Genomic DNA, 15,004 nt, shown 5'->3' with positions numbered 1-15,004 from the left:
AGTGTCTGCTAGAGCCCATTGAGAATTGTTATGGGAATCCAGACTCTAGTTATACCGTGCAGTATCAGAAACATACCCCGTTTAGTTATTGCTATGTTCTTAAGGATAGTCAGGATACATACACAGACATGAAATTGTACAGGGGGTGTGATGCAGCAAAGCATTTCGTACAAGACATGGTGATGGAAACGAAAAAAAAATGAACAAATACTATTTCAAGATATCAAAGAAATGATTCCATTAACCTCTGAAGAAAATGACGCATACTTGAAAGCAAATATATGTCACATTTGTAAAAAGGGTGATTTTATAGGTGATAATTATAAAGTTCGTGATCATGATCATTTGACGGGGAAATTTCGCGGTGCTGCTCACAATGAGTGTAATTTGAGATATCAGCATCAGCACTTTATTCCTATTGTACTGCATAATTTGTCATCATATGATGGTCATTTTATTGTGAAGGAATTGGGTTATGATGACAACCTTATTCAAGTTTTACCAAACACTCAGGAAAAGTACATCAGTTTTGTTAAAAATGTTCCTTGCACGTACAGAAGAAAGCGTTATATGCAAATGAGATTTCTTGATTCTTTTCGGTTTATGCCATCCAGTTTAGCACAATTAGCAGACAACTTGCCCAAAGATAAGTTTTCGGAAACGAAACAAAACTTCAAAGATAAATTTGATCTTGTTTGTCGCAAGGGTGTCTTTCCCTATGACTATTTAACAACGTCAGATAGACTAGAGGACAATTGTCTACCACCGAAGGAGAACTTTTTCAGCAAATTAACTAATGAGCATATTACCGAAGAGGACTATAATCATGCAAAATCTATGTGGGAGGCATTCAATATTCAGACGCTGGGGGAGTATTCAGATTTGTACTTAAAATCCGACACCCTCATCTTGACAGATGTGTTTGAAAATTTTCGCGAAATGTGTCTCAAAGCATACGATTTAGATTGTATGTATTACTATACAGTGCCAGGACTTGCCTATTCAGCAATGTTGAAGTTAACAGGTGTTGAATTGCAATTGATTAAGGATATGACTATGCTATTACTTTTCGAACAAGGAATACGTGGCGGAATCTGTCAATGTGTGACTCGTCATGCAATCGCGAACGATCCTAAAAGCGAGCATTTCGATGATTCTAAATCCCCTTCTGCAATTTACTATGTGGATGCGAATAAAACAATGTGAACTAACCAATGCTGTAATATAAACAATGTACAACATTATACTTGAAATTTTTCTTGATTATCAATATTATTGCGTCTAAAGTGATGTGATGTTTCAAATTATTTCGTTAGAAGTACTACCTGCATGCATCAGTTCAGCCCTATTTGAAATTATCTTAATTTCCATATTAATGATGTCGAAAATGACCATGTATGATCGAATAATAGTTGCATTTTTGTCCAGAAGTTGCGGGGATCGGTCTTAGTTGTTGAAAAATCTGACTTTGATATTTCATGGTTACCCAAGTCCGAGCTGCAAATCCGAAAAATGACTATAAGAAGCTGTTTACCAAGGGCTACCTACCATCGTGGAGTACTGAAATATTCGAAGTGAAAAAAGTGCAACAGACTAAGCCAATTACTTACATACTTCATGATCTAGAAGGTGCACCCATTTTAGGAGCATTCTATACCGAGGAACTTCAAAAGACAAACTTTCCACATATTTGTTTGGTTGAAACAAATTTGAGGAGGAAGGCTGGGAAGGTGTATGTGAAGTGATATGGGTTTCCTAACTCAAAGAATAGTTGGATTGATGAGTGTGATGTATTGAAATAAAAACAAGTTTATGCACAATCATTGTAAGTTTATTATGAGTGAATAAAAAGCATAAAAATATAATATTCTTATTATTTAAACACTCTTGCACACATCTTCTTTTACATGGAGGTTCATAAAATCCATGTGGCACTGTATTAACACCTTCTTGTAATACAACTCTTTTGTCGTCAAAAGAATTTAAAGTCACTTTATTTACACATATTGTAAACACATTATGAAAATATGATCTAATAGAATTGTTTCTTGTGTAAGTAGAGATACCGGATTCACGACATGTTGCATAATCTGCAAACGTGATTTCATTCCTAATTACACTTTTCTTAATACCCTTCAGTTTTTTAATTTCAAAATCGGAACACTTCAAGGCATACACTTTAGCCTTCAAACCTACAAACTCATCAATATGTGAATTTGGAATTTCATCCTTGAACTTCCCAAGCACACCTTTATTCTGTAGTGAATATAAAATATGATTTGGTGAATACACACTAGTATCCAAATGATCCCATACATTTTGCAGATCATGGTACAAATCATCTGTTTGAGCAAGATATATAAAACTGTCTGTGTCCATGTAACACAACTTAAATTTGTCACCAAACTGTTCTTTCATAATGCGATGGTGAAAATTGTACATGTGCACTTTTGAAAGTTCTAATATACACATACCTACATACAATGCTTTATCAAACAAAATTTGAGGTTGTCTTAAATGAATACCCACCAGGTTTTCAGCATAAATTACTCGGTAGAGAAAGTATGGTTTTGAAATGAGTTTTTTCAGTTTCTCATCATTTGAAACTAATCTGAAATGTGTTCTTTTTCGAACATTTTCCATTGTCTTTCCAAATACCGCATTATTCATAAGCTTGAAAAAATCTTTTTCAAAATCATTGTTTGCGTTTCTACGCATTTCAGTATTCAAATCAATGTATTGTTTTAACCAATGTGATTGCTTGAATTTTATAGCACGATGTATTTTCACAATTTGCAAGCCATGATCCACTGCCTGCTGCAAAAGTTTGTAGTGTGCCACATAGTTTTGTTTGGAATGCAGTGTTGTCAACAATTTTTTATGCTTTCCACCTGGTGGTTTTGCAAATTCCGCACAAAATGGCAACTCTTTATGTTTTTCAAACAGATGATTTGGATACTCTATATCCACCTCTAGAACATAACCTATTTCACTATCGTCATTTACTGCTTGAAGATCAAAATGATGTATTTCCTCATTTGTTAGCCATGCAAATCCCCCGTAAGGTAATTTTTGAGACATGGCGAATCCATACAAATTATTCGCATCCACATAGTAAATTGCAGAAGGGGATTTAGAATCATCGAAATGCTCGCTTTTAGGATCGTTCGCGATTGCATGACGAGTCACACATTGACAGATTCCGCCACGTATTCCTTGTTCGAAAAGTAATAGCATAGTCATATCCTTAATCAATTGCAATTCAACACCTGTTAACTTCAACATTGCTGAATAGGCAAGTCCTGGCACTGTATAGTAATACATACAATCTAAATCGTATGCTTTGAGACACATTTCGCGAAAATTTTCAAACACATCTGTCAAGATGAGGGTGTCGGATTTTAAGTACAAATCTGAATACTCCCCCAGCGTCTGAATATTGAATGCCTCCCACATAGATTTTGCATGATTATAGTCCTCTTCGGTAATATGCTCATTAGTTAATTTGCTGAAAAAGTTCTCCTTCGGTGGTAGACAATTGTCCTCTAGTCTATCTGACGTTGTTAAATAGTCATAGGGAAAGACACCCTTGCGACAAACAAGATCAAATTTATCTTTGAAGTTTTGTTTCGTTTCCGAAAACTTATCTTTGGGCAAGTTGTCTGCTAATTGTGCTAAACTGGATGGCATAAACCGAAAAGAATCAAGAAATCTCATTTGCATATAACGCTTTCTTCTGTACGTGCAAGGAACATTTTTAACAAAACTGATGTACTTTTCCTGAGTGTTTGGTAAAACTTGAATAAGGTTGTCATCATAACCCAATTCCTTCACAATAAAATGACCATCATATGATGACAAATTATGCAGTACAATAGGAATAAAGTGCTGATGCTGATATCTCAAATTACACTCATTGTGAGCAGCACCGCGAAATTTCCCCGTCAAATGATCATGATCACGAACTTTATAATTATCACCTATAAAATCACCCTTTTTACAAATGTGACATATATTTGCTTTCAAGTATGCGTCATTTTCTTCAGAGGTTAATGGAATCATTTCTTTGATATCTTGAAATAGTATTTGTTCATTTTTTTTTTCGTTTCCATCACCATGTCTTGTACGAAATGCTTCGCTGCATCACACCCCCTGTACAATTTCATGTCTGTGTATGTATCCTGACTATCCTTAAGAACATAGCAATAACTAAACGGGGTATGTTTCTGATACTGCACGGTATAACTAGAGTCTGGATTCCCATAACAATTCTCAATGGGCTCTAGCAGACACTCAAAATCCGCATAAATCACAAATCTCACCTTCTGCGAAAACTCGGGACGATCAAAAGACAGATAATCTTTATACGGAAATACTGATCTAACAGCACTAAATTGTGAACATACGCTCTCGTGATCCTTCAATCGTTCTGCACATGACCTAACCTCATTATGTCGAAAATATGCAAAACACCGTTTACAAACGGCAATTTGACATTCAACAGCAGCTGTCAGTTGAGGCTTTACGAGTGCGCTGAAATTTGTTATGCAACAGTAGTGTGAGATGTTTTCGTTACTAATGTATAACAAATCCCTATGATCTGGTAATTCCTTTTCACACATTCTAAGAGGAAATACATCATCATTCTCATCAAGTGAAAACACATTTATTGAAATATCATTGCGTTTTTCAAATTTTGCAATGTCTTTAATTCCCACAGGGAAGTCGATACACCAATCATATTTACATTCCAAATCTGGTCTATTCTCATAGCTAAACATGAAGTTCTTGTCTCTATCAACATATTTCGATAGTATACAATACTTAAAGCAATAGATATCACTGTTGGCAATGTTTACTAGAGATTTTGAATTTTTGTACCTGCGAGGAAGTTCTATGTATGCACTTCCGCCCATCAATGGCGTATATTTATTTACTCGCAATTCTAATTTATGTAATTTGACATAAAATAAACCCGAACCCTTCATGCTACATTCTTCAAATTCTTTCAGAATTTTTTTCCTTTTGTTTGTTGATAAATTCCCTGATATCTGAATACTGATATATCACATCATGTTTACTTTTAAAATTATGAAATATTGTCTCGTTGTGAACACTAGCAAACATACATTCAACAAATATGTTAAATTTTAAAGCAGAGTACTCACTTAAATGTCTCTTTAAAATGTCTTGCATTTCATCAGTTACGCATTCTAAAATATCTTTCAATTCAGTCTCATGATTTGTCAGATTTAGAGCAATATAAGTCTTCAAACGATTTTTGAAAGCTCTATCCGATAACACAAACACAGATCCTGAACATACTTGACTGGATGTTGACGTCACCATTGGGACAGCATCCGCTCCAGAGGTCGGTTGCGCAACCATCCCAGATGTTGATGTTGGGATAGCAACCACCCCCGAGAAAGGTGATGTAACCATCTCGGATGCAGAGGTAGCTGGTAGCATAGCATCTACCAATGCGTTGTTCAACACAGGTGCGGCGTTTTCATCTCCATTCAATTTTTCATATGCCCCTTTGACATCTGTAACCTAATACAAAATTACTCATTAATATTTTCATAAGTATTACACAAACTCAGTATGTATTTATATTTACATACTCACCATTTTATGATTTTTCACATGTTGAATCATATATCTTTCAACTTTGCCAATTGTTCCACACAGTTTACATATGAACCTGATTGTAGTGCGCGTTTCTTTTTTGTGTCGTGCCAATATCTTTTTGGTTGAATAGGTTTTTTCACACATATCACATTTGTTCTCCATTTTGGTCCTTTATGTGGTTAATTGTTGAATAATGTCTTCCACATCCGTCGTCTCCTTCAAAGCTTCACGTTTCCTCTTTTCTCCTCTTTTAATTGTCTGCTGAAAACAATAATGTAAGTTAGCCATGCATACAGTACACACTACATACTTTGTTGAAAGAACAAACAAAAATACATTCACCGCTTTGTGGTTAGGGCATGTTTCAATGCAATTCTCCCGCCAAAATCTATTTTTCCTGTTGGCTTTTTTCTCCTCATCAACGACCACTTTCACAATTTCAGGTTTCTGTTAAACAAAACAATAACAAATATAATCATTGTGCATCACAAATACAGTTGTACTTCATATAAAAAAGAAATACACTTACTGGTTTATAGTTGGGGCATGTGTCATCACATCTCTCCCGATAAAATCTTTTTCTTGGCGCTTTCACAACCACATCCACACTTTCTGGTTTCTGCACAAAACAAAATAACAAATATAGCCATTTTGTATATCATATTAGAATTAGTTAAAGAAGTAACCACACTGTACTCACCTCTTTGTAAGTGAGGCAGCTAGGATCGCACAGTTCGCGCCAGATGCGTAAATGTGACTCGCAAAGATCGCTGCATTCAATCAGGTGCTCGCCATTATCTAGGCAGGTATTGTAATGGTAGGTATCCTCGTGTGTTGAAATTGAATTTAAAAAAAGAATTTCCGTATTACCACATGGTAACACTAATGAGTAATCAGTATGTAACTGATTTTCTCCATGTATTATTCTCTTCACCTCCGTATTATATTTTATTAGAGTTGTTTATATAGGACTTGCGAACGATTTGGTGCGGCTCATCCAACCATTCATCCCTCATACCAGTTGGATGTGAATATGTTACCTCAAATGGCAATTTGTAATGTTCTTCTTTTGTTATTAGTGGAATGTTCTTCAAAGCGTTACTGTCCATGACTCCTCATCACGTCCTAATACTTCCGCTTTTATACCAGTGACATGGAGCAAAAAACTCATAGGCAATATCTTTCACAACACAACTTTCTCTTCAATTCGCTGGGCTGCGGAAGGTCAGCAGGTGTACACCGACACGTGTCAGCGACTTTCTCTTTCAAGTAAGGTCGACAGGTGTCATAGCTGTCACTTCTGGCATGCGTGACTCACTTCTCACGCAGATGGTTACACCGATCGTGTATCAAAAACTCATACAGATCTTTATTTTCAACTGGCCGGGAAAACGTTCTCACAATACAATGGACAAGGTTGCGTCGAGGTGTTGTTTACCTTGTCATGTGTCACATGCCGAGGTCAACACGTTACGCTTCCACTTTCACATTTGGTTCAAGGTGGATTACTAACAATGGATTAAGGATTAACCCTGGAACTTATATAACATAGCTTTCACTTTCACACAGTTGTTTCAAGGCTGATTACTAGGGGGAACCAAACCTCCTCCCCTCACTAGTAGTTGAATTTTGCAAGCTCCGCTCCATTTCAACATTCTCTCCATGCTCATTCGTCAATCGCTTTCCCACACCACTCGCTTGCAAATACCCATTCACCAATCACAGACCAGCTCCCCTTATCCCTCCTTTGGCCACGCCCACCTTCCCCTCATCCCCCATTTGATCTTGACCCTTCCCCCACCCCTCTTTGGCCACGCCCATGGGAGCCTGGAAGCCTGTCACGTGACCATCATTTCCTTACTACTTTAATGTATTGAAAAATAGGCTTAAGGACTTTACTAATAAACGGTAGTATATTATAGAGACTATTTAAAGGGTGTAATTGACATCTTGTTATTTGAAGTGTTCTATCAGTGAGGAAGTGTATTGTATCAGTGAAGTGTGTAATGTCAGTGAAGTCTATTGTGTAAGTGAAATGTGTTGGTGTCAGTGAAGTGGCTGTGCAAAGTATTTGAACAGTGAAATGGTTAGAAGTGTTAGTGAAGTCAGGTAGAATCAGTGCAGTGAGTGAGTTGACAGCGAAATAAGTGTAGTGCCGAAAGGTACTTGCGCAGGTATGAACCTGTCACACTCCTGGGTCCTAGTTCGAACTTAGGGTTAAGATACAAATTAGATTTACTTTAAATGTTATTTTAAGTGACCATGCTTCATTTAAATTACGATGCTCCTTGTTATTATTATTTTATTATTATTATTATTATTATTATTATTATTATTATTATTATTAATTATTGTTTTTATTAGTTGTGTTTATTATTAATTGTCATTATTGAGTGTAATTAGCTACCACTGCCACCGGGTATATACCCATTTGCAGTGTGAATACATACATACATACATACATACATACATACATACGTACGTACGTACATAAGTACATACATATACATACATACATACACATACATACATACACACATACATGCATGCATGCATACATACATACATACATACATACATACATACATACATACATACATACATACATACATACATACATACATACATACATACATACATACATACATACATAATGAACAACCGATAATATAACTGTTTTATAAATTCTAATTTTCAGATTTTTTTACAGCAGACTAGATGACAAAACCTTCTCAATCGAATAATAACAACCATTTGCCATATTTATTCTGCGTTGAATTTCCTTCTGAGTGTCATTTATATTTATTATTGTTTCTCCAAGGAATTTGAACTTTTCCACCTCTTCGAAGCATAAATTTCCAATTTTTATATTTCCATTTCGTACAATATTCTCGCCACGAGACATAATCATATACTTTGTCTTTTCGGGATTTACTTCCTAACCTATCACTTTACTTGCTTCAAGTAAAATTCCCGTGTTTTCCCTAATCGTTTGTGGATTTTCTCCTAACATATTCACGTCATCCGCATAGACAAGCAGATGATGTAACCCGTTCAATTCCAAACCCTCTCTGTTATCCTGGACTTTCCTAATGGCATACTCTAGAGCAAAGTTAAAAAGTGAAGGTGATCGTGCATCTCCTTGCTTTAGCCCACAGTGAATTGGAAACTCGTCTGACAGAATCTGACCTATACGAACTCTGCTGTGCGTTTCACTGAAAGTCATTTTAATTAATCGAACTAGTTTCTTGGGAATACCAAATTCAATAAGAATATCATATAATACTTCTCTCCTAACCAAGTCATGTGCCTTTTTGAAATCTATGAATAACTGATATTCTGTACCCTTATACTCCCATTTTTTTCTCCAATATTTGTCGAATACAAAAAATCTGATCAACAGTCGATCTATTACGCCTAAAACCACACTAATGATCCCCAATAATTTCACCTACATATGGAGTTAATCTTCTCAAAAGAATATTGGACAAAATTTTGTACGACGTCAACAAAAGTGATATGCCTCGAAAGTTACTATTTTTATTATTGTTATTATTATTATTATTATTATTATTATTATTATTATTATTGTTGTTGTTGTTGTTGTTGTTGTTGTTGTTGTTGAACTCGCGGAGGATAGCTGATACAGCCCGTAAAGAGGAAGAGATATTCTTAGGGGCTCAGGAGTCTTCCATGTCCGGAGTGAAGGGGGTGTTGTCCGCAATGAGTGACGGAATGAAGAGTGTTGTAGGAGAGAAGGCAACCATTAATCGTCACAGGTGAAAAGGCGGGACTGTGATCCCTACTGGAAGAATTAGCAAGGTCAAGCAGCCTGACAAATGCCCAAGACCGTTTGCCTCCATCGGCTCCACCTCTTCTGAAGATATGGTGCTGCATATAAAGGTCAAACCTAGCATGGAGAAGTATCTGCAATTTAGTTCCAGAACTGAATATCATGCTTCAGAACCTGTCTTCACTTTGCAGTTTTTTCCATGTGTCTGGACTCAGAACCAGGGAACTGCGCATGATAGCTAAGGAGAATAATATTGATTTAGTCACTCTTCCTGAAATGCTAGAGGTTCGCTGAATTGAATTTACGTATGCAATGGTGAAGGCTGTGCTACGGTCTTCGCAGGCTTTAGTTTTGTACTTACAAAACTCCGTGCCGATAATTGTTGCTATGGTCACCTGAAATTTCTTTGCGCGGAGATAACTTGAGATTCTTGAAATTTCTGGGTGATGCACTGTCCATCTTCAGCAGGTATCAGATAGCACTCCAATTAAATTCTACCAATATCGTTGAAATGGCTGAATTAACTGAATCCGTGAAGTCATCTTTGCTTGAAGATTCCATCTTGGAAGGTTGGACATCGACACTCGCAAAAAGCATTGCTGTACGCTCATGTAGTTTGAGACAGCTGAAGGGCGATAATCTGACTTCCGAATCTGGTTGCAGCTCCGGGTCATCACGACCAAAAAGAAGTAAGGGACACAATCTCTATGTTACTGGTAACAGGGATTTAACCACCATATTCGTGGAGGTAGATGGCCTCATAAATTTCTTAAGCAACCGTTCCAATCTAGATGAAAGGATGATTGACATTGTGAAGCCATTTTGCGATCTGTCTAAGGATGCAGATCAGGGGCGGCTCTATAATAAGAACTGCAGAGCTGCAGAACCGCCATTTACATGGACCTGTAAAATTAAAAATGTGAAACGTGCTTTTATGTAATCTAGTTCATCATTTCATTTATTTTTCCAATTCATTCTCCTTTGATTCGAGATTTTACTGTGTGTAGGAGTCTTGAAGTGCTCGAGAATTTTAGATGCAGTGTACTTATCGGATCTGTGACCTGCAGTTCCTGGAGCCAGAGTCCTGCAGACTGGCCCTCCGCGCAGCACTGTCAGTCCTAATGCTTAAGCAGCCCAGCCCACTCAAGACCAACACTTCTTGGCGCGGCCGCTTCGTAGCCCATCACGCAGCCCAGCTTAGCCTACCGCACTCCTCAGTGCGGTGACGTCATCCCACCAGTTGATTGCATTCTACTCTTTCCTGCTTGCGCTTGGCGTGTGGCATAAGCATACAGGACACAGTACAAAATTAAAATATTTTCCACTGCTGTCGAACACAGATTTAAAAACTGTCCCTATGGTACTTTTTAAAATTTTCATCCGACTTTGTATTTTTAAACTTTCTAGCAGCGATTTTCTCCTTCACTACTTTTTATCTAGAGAGATTGTATTTTAGAAAGTATGCTTTCACGGCCGGTGTCTGTGATGAAGTTTTTCCGGGCTGCTATTACACTATCAAAGTTTTTTGCAAAGAACTGTTTATAAAATATATATTATACAATATATGACAGTGTAATGGGTTTTCTTTTGTAAAAGTTCCTTTGATAAAAGGTCTTTTATTAAATTAAGTGCAGCTTGTTATCTTTGATAAAAGATTTCTATACCTTGAAACAAATATGGCGGAACGCAAATATAAGTAGATTGTTACTACCACAAAAATTCTGATATCGGAGTATGAAGCAAATGGAATATAAATAAATAATTTTTATAATATAATATTAATATTATTAGGGCGAATCCGGAAATGCATATAGAGTGTTAGTTGGGAGGCCGGAGGGAAAAAGATCTTTGGGGAGCCCGAGACGTAGATGGGAGGATAATATTAAATTGGATATGAGGAAAGTGGGATATGATGATAGAGACTGTATTAATCTTGCACATGATAGGGACCGATGGCGGGGTTATGTAGGGCGGCAATGAACCTGCGGGTTCGTTAAAAGCCATTTGTAAGTAAATAATATTTTATAATAATTTGTATAACTTTTCAAGTCCTCTCATTGTATCTCTTTCAATAAGTTTAGATGTATACCTCTCTTATCACGTCTTACAATCCATGGTTTAAGCCCTGACCGGATATGTATTCATGGTGTTATAAACTTAACGCGTAAATAAGAGTGTAAACAAATCGTAAACTTAACGCGTAAATATTAGTATCAACAAATCCACGGAACGCGTGTTCATTGTTGTGGAACAAGTGTTAGAAGAGATTTGTTCCTACTTTTAGGTCATGTTTGATAAAATCTTCTGAAAAGATTTCATGTAGTGTAATATACCCCAAATCCTATCTTTATCAAAGATCTTTGATGTAATATTTTAGCATAATATTCTTTGTCAAAGAATTTTGATAGTGTAATAGCAGCCTCACAGAGACTGTATTTTCTTTGCGATGCACCATTATTTGAACTCATCTTGAAAAATAGAAATCAAACGTTTGAAACAGTAGCTGATCGTTGATCGAACCGTACATACAAGCACAAACCCGCGCCAACTTAATTCATAAGTAACTGATAGCGGAAACTTGGGCTCATGCTTTGATACAAACAAGTCCACCACACTAAACCGCTCCACAAGCAGTCCGCCGCGACCCGTGCGGTGGTGCAGGGTGACGGCACGGGCTAGTTCCGTGCGACACTGCTCAGCCCGTTGCGGTCAGCGGAGGGGAAGCCCGTGGATTTGGACAAATGTGCACGACTCTGCCTGGAGCTCAACGTAGGGTAGTCGGCAGCAGAAAACTGGTTTTCTTCACCGTCCCATAAAGGTTGACGCTCACTGGTACGAACCGACCGGAACGGAAATCTACAGCAGTCCGTCTTCCGCGGAAGCTCTGACGCTCACTTATCGGAATATTCCGGTACCAGTCGACAGGTAGTCTGGTTTAAACATGGAGTGGGATAGTAGTTCCGAAGATTATTTTATTTTACTGAGTCTTTAGCTGATGAGGAAGAAAAAAAGAAAAGAAAAAAGAAAATATGGGTCCATAACTAGAGCCCGGATGTAGACTACATAAATATGAAGCTAAAAATGACGAAGTATGTAGATAAATATGTAATAAATAAAAAAACGTTGGTAATTTAAAATCTAAGCTTTATTAGATGTATTTTTGCAACTAATAAAAATTACAGGTGCACATGTGATTGAAACTTATTGTTTGGAGGCGCAATTAATAATTAAATATTTTTACATATTTTCTGCGGTTATTGATCGTCTCGTCAATGGCAACCCATACGTAGGAATCATCAAGTCCATCTCTAATCGTTTCCATTGTGTCAGTGTAGCAGGAGTTCAAATATTTTTTCCGGAGTGTTGATTCATGCGAAATATTAAAGTTGCAGTATTTGCGTAGGAATGCTTGGAACTTTGGAACTCCAAGTTTATACCACTGTATATGTTTGCAGCAACCATTGCCATGCACAAACTTTTATTAAATTCACTTGTAGAAGACGAATGTTTCAGCACCACTTGTGTAAGAAGAACTTTTTCTTTTCGACGGAGCACGTTTTTGATTTCTCACATGAAGTCCAATTTTTAAATGCTATTCTAATTGTGACTTCATGGAGCACCCAATGCGTTTGTCACACACTTTGGACTGCACGATTTTACCATTTTAGTAAAGGAATCGTCAATTGAAATCCAGTCTTTTAACTTGGATGCGAATGGCAGTAGGCTTGCTACTTGTATTACCTGATGTCAAAATAAGTTTCTTAAAAAAAAAAACAGAAAAAACTATTGTTTTCTTTTAGAGCAACTGATTGGGGGTGTTTGTGCGAAACGGTCAAACCCACAGGGTAATTTTCATTCTTTCCTTCACTACTACCATTCGCATTGGTATTTGTACCTACTTTACCGTTACTTCTCAAGGGATATAGCCTACAAACTATTAGCATTATAAAGAGATGTCCATTTTTTGACAGAATACGCTATTATTTTCAATTATCAAATTATATTTATGCACTAGAGACGAAGGGATAAGCTTTATAAACAATTTTAAAAAATAACTTAAGCATTACGTAGAGAGAAAATTAGTGAAAAAATGTATATATTCTTTCAAAATATGCAATATCCTTCAAAATATTTAAAAAATATATAATATATGCCAACATATTTATTATGCACCAAAATATGTAAAAACATTTAAAACTTCGGAATAATGATCCCTTTCGTTAATCTTCGATGCTACTTACCCATTAGAGTTCTACGAAATATTTATTTGGCCATTATTCAATCTACCATTCAATATGGTATAATTGTTTGGGGTGGAAGTACAAACATTAATCTTAGTTCGTTAAATTTACTACAAAAACGAATAATTAAAATTTGTTTGAAGAAACGTTTCGATTATCCAACTAAATTAATTTATTCTGAATTTAATTTAATTTAATATTGAACAAATTTATAAGTATACGCTGTTAAAATTGTATCATAAAAATCGTAATAAGTTTGTATTACAGACACATAATTATGACACAAGACGAAATATTAATTCAACATTAATAGAACCTAAATGTCTCACATCTGCTGGTCTAAAGCATAGCATTAATTTTGGCCCTCGGTTGTACAATGCTTTAACTAAATTACACCCAGAACTTCTAACATTTAACCCACTAACATATAACAAGAAAATTAGAAACGTGTTAATATCTTCAATTCGATTAAATAAATTTATAGCCTATGTGTATGAATTAATCAACCTATATTATATTTGTATTCTATAATTTTGAAATATATATATATATTGTCCTACTTTTCACGTGTGATATTGTTCTTCTCTAGTGTTAATATTATATTATATAATTCCATTGCCGCTGTAATTTAAATTTTAGTTCCTATTTTATTTTACTTATTTATTTTTATTATTTTTTCTATATTTCTCTTATATTAATATTGTATTATATAATTTCTGTAACTGTAATTTTTATTTTATTTCCTATTTTATTTTATATTCTCTTATAGGCCTATTAATATTATATCTTCACTGCGACCGAACACGAGCGCTGCTCATAAGGTCTCAAATTTTGTTAATACTACTGTATCTCCTTTTTTATATTGATTGTATTATTTTATTTCTACAGTATTTGTCTTGTTTGTTTGTAATTATATTCTTTATTCTGTATATTTAAATTTAAATTTAATACGATTCTCGGACTTTTAGCTTTCCTTATAGCTACATATGTAAGAACGGAATATGTAATTACATACAATCCGGGCTCTAGTCATAACAATATAAAAAAAGTGTTTTGATTAATTTAACCATCTTTGCCCACATTTGTGTAAAGATCGAGTAATGGTTTTTTTAGTACTTTCGTAGAAAAATGTTTATAACTTCATCTGTTATTAGCAGGGAAAGGATTTATATGTAAATACATATTTACTTATAAAGCTAATATAATTTATATTTTGCATTATCTTTATGTTTCACAATGTGTAGGGTTGAAAAATCCTACTTTTGTTTTCCATATTTTTCCATATTTTAGAGTTTAGTACATATTTTCGTTAATTTCCATATATTTTCCATATTTCATA

This window comes from Periplaneta americana, chromosome 8, assembly GCF_040183065.1.
Source record: "Periplaneta americana isolate PAMFEO1 chromosome 8, P.americana_PAMFEO1_priV1, whole genome shotgun sequence".
NCBI lineage: Eukaryota > Metazoa > Arthropoda > Insecta > Blattodea > Blattidae > Periplaneta > Periplaneta americana.
Note: the sequence above shows the minus strand (reverse complement) of the source record.